Here is a 7,891-nt window from a genome sequence, read left to right on the forward strand (position 1 = left end):
ATCAAACATACAGGTTTCATAATGATTCCTATGTTCTCACTACATAAAGAATCCCTTTAGCCACCAAACACAACCAAATATCTAAAATCCTGCTCCATTTTCAAGGTCTGAAAGAGATGTTAACACTTAACCCTTGGCAGCAAACATTAAGTCCTAACAGGACCTGAACTTTCACAAGAAACATGTAATTTCGTTCAGATCCCCAGGCTAGGACTGCTAACTCTTTGTTAAACACCAACCCTATGAAGACCAAGGGATGTCCTAAAAAAATTTCCCATAAAGAATACATGCTTTAAACACCTTTATGCTTTCCAATGGGCTTACATATACGTAACAAATTTAGGTGCATCCTGTCATTTTAAACTTGTGTCAAGTGTTCATTTTGTCCTTTGCCTAGCAGTGCAAACAGATCTGAAGATTAACGGAATACATACATTCCGGACAGATGAATTGGCAGGCATACCCTCAATTTTGGGCTTTGCATATAGCTGTTAGACTTTGCAGGATGCCAAAAATCTTCTTTGGTTGGCTCTAATAATGAGGCTTTTGCCATCTCCCTTTACAGCTCTTCCTCTAAAAGACTCCAGAAGTATTATTTAAAAAGGGAAATGGGGCAATATTTATTTCACTTTTTTGACCAGGGCTAAAGAAATATTAACCTTATTAGTTAACAAATTATATTTATCTCTTTCCTCTTTGTCAAGTTTTGGGTACATCAAAATCAGTGAAATCAACTCTCCACAATGAACTTTTGCTTGTGAAAAGGTTCTGCCCATGCACAGGTTGCAGAACATACTTAAGGATAAAAAAAAAAAAAGACCAGTAGAGATGATAAAAAATATCAAGAAGTGTAAGCAGCAGAACAGAGACCGAACAAAGCAAGTAAAGCTGGGTTTGCAAGGTGAAAATGTACTTGACATTGATCTTCTGCCAAAACTTTGACGTGACATAGGATCAGCAGTGAACAAGGTCATGAAGCATCTTCAAGTTTATTGACATGAATCTTAACCAGACAGGGACAACAGGTCTCTTTCATATGAATCATAACTGACTGAAAAATGCATGAATAAATATCTCAGGAGGATGACATGGAACATTTAACCTTTTAATTGCTTATTAGAATCTACCCCAGAGGTGCTCAAATGCCATTATCATCAAAAGCTCCAAGAAGTCCTTTTGTGATTTATTTTGGTGATCTTAGTCCAGACCTACTGGATACATTTTCGTATCATGAAAGTTAGTTACCAAATTATCAAACCAGCATATATTTACTCTGAATATTTATTCATTCTCAAAGAACTTCTACAGAGATTCATACTGTGTCTTTCACTGTTTGCTCTGCATATTAATAAACTTGGTGATTGTTTGGATAAGACATAGCTGCATGTTGAAACTGATGATACTGTAAACTATTGCCATGAAACAGCAGCCCTGTGAATCCTTTTTGGGACTGAAAGAAAGAAAGAAAGAAAGAAAGAAAGAAAGAAAGAAAGAAAAGAAAAGAAAAAGAAAAGCCTTATGCACAATTTTTCTTTAAGTTCTATTCACCAATTGCAAGTAACAGATTGATGATTGTACAGATCACATGTCTACCTCCTAGATAATGTCCTTCAAGCAGCATTAATTTGACTTCTGTAGGTAAGTTGACATTAGTGGGACAAAATTCTTCCAATGTTGTATTTGTGTTACCAAACAAATGTCATTAATTAATGGCCATAAGGATTTCAAAAGGACTTAAATCACCCAAAAACCTAAATACCTTTGAAAGTCATTCAGGCCTAAGAACACCTGTACCTTAGACAATCCTATGATCCAACACTAAATTAATGTAAAATCATAATAAACCAAAATAAATGAACAAATATTTTTCCAAAGATTTCTGAAATATTCCTCATCAAACACTCTTAACCAGCTTCATAAAGGCCTATTTTCAAATGTGCATTCTGTGATTATTTCATTGATGATGGGAAGGCAGATGATCAGTCTGCTTACTAATTACGTTTATTTTTGCAATGTAATTATAGATTACAGTTCTGTGTTCTATGACATTTGAAAGTATTCTTTCAATTCTTGAAAGCATTTTAAGTATTACTGTGGTAAAAAAAAAAATAGATGTTCTCAGCCAATTAAATTTCTTCATACAAGAGAATTTAGTCTCAACAGCTCATTTTACACAGTTGAGAGATCACAGGAATTAATGCTGGGTTTCTGGTATCCAAACACATTGCTACATTATTGATTTATTTGACAACAGAGAAACACTATGGTTTATAAGGTCACTTGCAAGACTGATTTTTGCAGAGATAACAATTTCCTTCCTTCTTAAAAACACCTGTAAGATCCTAAAATATTACAGGAAATATTCCTGTCTCTTTTAAAAGCATGTAGTCTCACAGAAATTCTCAGAACAAGGTTGAGGGGGAAATGCAATGTTGCATGTATTCTTTCCTTCATCATTACTACAGGTTTAGATTTTCCTGCCCAAGGAAAGTTTCCTGCATTATTGGTACAGATAGCTGGAGGTTGTAGTTTGATTTGCTTTCTAATCCAGTTTTTAATTAAAAGAAATTCTTCTGAGGAGAGATCTTCTGTGTTCGCTTTCATCCTGGAGTCTAACATTTTGGAAAAGATCAGGAATCACATATGCTACCAGCTTTTTGTTCTTTTATAGGGAATTTCTGTTGGCCTTGTGCATCAAAGAATTCTGTCCCAGGGAAAATATATAAAAACCTTGTTTTTAAGTTAATTTTTTTATGTCTATTTATTTAGATAAATATTGGTTTTTTTCAGTTTTATACCTGAGCACCTCCAGCTGTTTCAGGATGACAATGTTCCTTTTTTCCACTCTTAAAAATATCTGTTCTAATCTAAAAATCTAGTAACTTCCCTTCCTACCATTCCCTTCTCATTTTTTCTGTCATGGAGATCTTTGGCAAGACAAATTAGTTTCTTCTTCTATGTTTGTTTGTTTGTTTGTTTGTTTGTTTGTTTTTAAAGGATTACTTTACTTCTGCCACAGAGTTACTGAATTAAGTAAGGTGCTACATCAGGTGAACAGACACTTGTCCTTTTCCTAGTGGTATATGCTCCACACACCTGATAGTTGGGCCCTACTATTATTGTTCGCTATTTATACCTTTGCAGTGGGATCAAGGTGTCAGGAGCTAGAAAGAAAAGCCAGGTCTCAATGAGCCAGCAGCTTTCATATCGAGCAACGAAAATATGGACAGTAAGCGTACAGGTCTGTTTCCTCACTGAGGAAACACTGAAAATAAATATATGTTAAGGGGGAAATCCCTGATGGCTGAAGCCTAGCTGAATGCAAAGAAAACTGTTTTAGAATTAAAGCTGCTGGCAACAACATTATACTCACTCAGTCTAGAGAGACTTCATCCAGGTGAATGCACGAAGCAGTTCTGGAGTAACAATGAAAGCACAAAAGAAATTGGTACAGTGATCAGTGACCCTAAGATGTCAGGCCTACTACCTATTATTATATAAATATGCATTTCCTATTTTCCATGTTTTATTGACCTGATGTCAGCTGAAAAACACCAGCTACCACTTCTTGATATTTCAGTGGAGGAGAGAATGCTCCTAAGATACGGATACAAACATGACAAGCTCTACAGTTAATATGAATAAAAGATGTACCGTTTCCTGTTCTGAGGTGAAAGAATCTTTAAAGAAATATTTTTTCCTGTGAGGAAAACTGCTTTTCCTGAGTGGTAAAACATTCAAAAAAATCCTGTCTTTTTGATTACTTACAGCATTTTGAAGGCACTGTTCCTACTCTTGTTAATCTATGTGATTGACAAGGTCTACATTTGACTGCATTTTTACTTCATTAGACAGCTCCACTTTTCATTTTAAATAGTGTAACAAATCCACTGCCACATAAGTATTTCAATGTTGTCACTAGACCTGTGCTGCAGCAATTTAAAACTTCAGAAAAACATGTGGAATTGAATCCCGTTCTTCTGTTTAAAAAAGCTTGAGATTTAAAATCTCTCATAAAATTTAACCCTAGAAGGACACATAAGTTACTCTGGCAAAGACAGCAAAACAGTGAGTAGATCAATAACTACTTAGTCTGTTATAATTTAAAAGGAGTCTGGAGAATTAATAAAATAGTAGTGTCATCCTCTTAGTCCCTATCTCAGTGCTATATCTTGTGCCTAATCCCTTATAGGTTTACATGTTACTTCAGAAAATTAACTCTGTAATGGCAGTATTGCCATTGCATTCACTCTAATGAATGGTATTAGGAAATTAACCACGAAGATTGGTCAAGTAGTACTTTTAGTACACTTTCTGACTATCCAGAAATGTACGTCCTTAGCCAAGCACCTTGACTCTGAAAAGATGGACCTAAACTACTGTAAAAAAAAACAACAACACAGAATTCTGCTTGGTACTCAGGTTGCGATTGGTTCATTTCTTGGATGCATTTTATGGTGAAGGCCAGTATAGAACAAACTAGAACATAAATAATTGCATGGTTCATCATGTGTCATAGGGTGGGGTGAATTGCTCTTGCAGATATTGCCCTCTTGCCATTAGCTGTGTAAGGAGTCTATCAAACTAGCATAGACCAGGCACCTAACTCAGACTGCTCAGTTTAGGTGCTCTCATTTAATAGTTTAAACATGCATTTGGCCCCCCCTTCCACAAACACAGAAGTCATGCCCAGCACCACAGCTGCACGCCATTAAATCTGCTGCTCCTTTAGCCTCTCTGTTGGATGTGTTTGGCTTCCACCGCATGCTGCAGAACATGCCCCTCAGCACTATGCACCCACCTGCTGAAGGCTCGTTTTCATGCCATATGTTGAATACTCTTCTGCTTTCAAAGAGGCAAATAATTTTTCAACCTCTGCAAGCGTCAGCCTGAACTGGGTGACTTTAGCCCCACTGCAAATTCTAATTGCTTTGTCATGGGTTCATCAAAAAATTAATAACATTTTGTTGCAGATCACAGTCACAAACTGCACCTTCATTGGCCATATAAATTGAGAGACTAGCTCTTCGGTCTTGTTTTAATCACAGAACATCTCCCATTTCCACCATCTTTTGGTAACCTTGCAGTTTAAACACGTCTCTGGGGATGGTATTCATGTTTCAGTCTCCCATAGTCTGCTGCTTGACTTTAAAGAAAAGCAATCAAGACATTGTATCTCCTAAAGTGCTTTAGTATCCGCTAACATGCTACCCTCAGTTGCCTGAGGTTTGCTTACACTGTCTCCTGTTGGCCTGAAGTCTCAGCTCTGATGGGACATTTAACTGCACTTTTCTTCCACTTTGGTCTTTATTTTCACAGTAATTTTTATTCCTTCCTTATATTTCTCAGATATCTCTCAGAAGCAGGGAGCCTGGCAAAGGGGTAGTCCACCAACGACTGGACCTGTGTTGTGCTGAGCAGCTCCAATACCCCTTCTCTGATGTGCCAGATACTGCTCAAAGAAGGGTGTAATCACGTAAACTGGGGTCAGGGCCACTTGTCGTTTTTTGGCAGACACACGCAAGACACAGGTATCCCAAGCAGATGCAACCTTGTCCTGCCCGAGCTGCCAGCTCACTGGCATTGCTAGCAGAGCACTGAGCCTGCCTTATGAGATGAGGCTCAGCATAAGCATAACATAACAACATAACATAAGCACACAACTTTCTGCTGTCCCAGAGCACTGACAGAGTGAGCTCTGCACAGGGGAAAAAACAGTGTAGACATAACCATGAACCTGGAGTACAGTCAGAGGTGGAATAACCCATAAAACTGCCCTGGCGGTGTGTGGGCTGGCCATGCTGAGCCCTCCTCTTCTCTTCCCAAATCCTTCCGCGTCTCCAAGGAGCAGCTTCCTTCACTACCTTTTTCAGCCCGTGCAGTCCAGATCACTTTCATGACAACACTTGCTCACCCCTAATTCAACACGCTCTATTTATTCTTTGGACAACAAGCTACTGTGGCAAGACTATATTCCTTAATTCTTTACAGAATAGGGATTTTAATGATGGGGAACAAAATCGACCCCTAAAGAGCTGTTAGACATAATGTCCTTTTGGAAGTGGTTATTTGTCATTCACAGTAACAGGTCTACACAATTAGCCTGTGATCATCATGCATTTAAAAATAAAGATGAGGGGGAGGGGACACGCTCACCCTGATGGAAATTGGTCCCACTTTGTAGAGTTTATTGTTGTCTTGATTGCAGAGAGGTTACAGGCTGCAGCAAAGCTCTCAATGAATAACCCTTATTATGTATTACATGACGCATGATTTATGCTGAACATGGCACCTTATGATCTGTATTTCCACCATCCTTTCATAATGCTTTTGTGACTTAGCTCAGCTTGTCCTCCCTTTAACCTTTGTATTCAAAACATATTTACAAATATGCATATTTTACACATTTATATGGCATTCTGCCCTTTCGCCTGCTGACTCCACCTTCAAATAATGCTGGAAGCCCCACAGATTTTAATGTATTCCTGCTTTTAGTTTTTCTTTCAGAATGGACCAAGGACCAAGATGAAAAACCCTATCATAACATTGTTCTTTGTGAATTACACTTGTACAAAAGCTGAGGAAAAGGGCAAATGGAGCAAACCCATTGACATTACAGTTTAAAGTAAAATAATTTCCACTAGTCGTCCCATAAATGTAATGGGAAGAAAGGCTAATGCATGTTAAAACAGAATGCTTCTCGCAGGCAGGATCATTTAGTAGTACTGATGAACTAAAGGACATACAGCAATGTAGGAACAATTCCTTCAGCTATAGATGTTTGCATTTGCTGTGGCATAGGAATGCATTTTGGAGAAAGCCAGCAAAAAGAGAACGTGATTTTTACATTGAAGACTGTATTTGCCTGAAGAAGATTTTTTTACAGGTTAACTTTAAATTTTTCTTAGCTTTCTAAATCATCTAATTGTTTTGTATCTCTCTAAACCCTTTTGTAAGACACCTGGAATTAGATTGTTGGAAAGTGCTGCAGACAAGCCAGGTATTGTTGTTAGAAGTAGTAGTTTTGCAGCATCTCTTGATACATTTGCACTGTTGTGCCCAGAATTGCCTTGGGTAAGATAACCAAGTACGATAAATATATATGCAAGTCTTTCTGCAAAGCCCACTTTCTTTTAAGCCTATTTCTGCCTTAATGGGATTCATTGCTTCCCTAAGCAGCCCTTGTAATTTTCAGCAAGGTCCTTTAACTCATTTAATGTGCAACATTTGTTCATGCCTAATTTGTCTGAGCCAGGCCATGTTTGTGTTTTCCTTGAGTTGCAGAAAGGTTGATTGTGGGGGTGGAACTGCCTGCCTCCAGTGAATATATTTCTTTTCGAATTACAGTAATTACCGCAGGTTTCATTTGGTTGGTGCTCTCCTCCGTGCCCCTCCTTGACAAGGTTAACAAGCAGAAGGTAACTGAACATCAAAATATAAGTGCCTAATCAGACAGGCAATTGTTGACAGTACCATTTCTCTGGTGATGGTGATAACTTTCTGTACTGGATTCTTCTGCAAAGGCACGTAGGAATTAAGTTTGCGACCCTAAGAATAGCAAATGTAGATGTCAATAGATCTGCATTACCCCCAGCTTGTATCCCTAAGAATATGCTACCTCTGCTAAAAAAAAAAACATTAGAGAAAATTAGAGATTTTTTTATCCCAAAATCCCCCCTTTTTTTAATTTTTTTATTGTAGATAACTTTTAATAAAAGGTAATACATTAAATTAAAATATTTATATTGACTTATAACATCAGAATATAATCTTCCTTGCCTCCCTTTTTGTCTCTGCAAATACATATCTGTGTACATGTATATAAGCATGTGTGTATTTAAAATATATGTCACCAGGTATAATTATGTCTACATATATATGTATATGATAT

The sequence above is a fragment of the Egretta garzetta genome, unplaced genomic scaffold, assembly GCF_000687185.1.
Source record: "Egretta garzetta isolate BGI_Z169 unplaced genomic scaffold, ASM68718v1 scaffold259, whole genome shotgun sequence".
Taxonomy (NCBI): domain Eukaryota; kingdom Metazoa; phylum Chordata; class Aves; order Pelecaniformes; family Ardeidae; genus Egretta; species Egretta garzetta.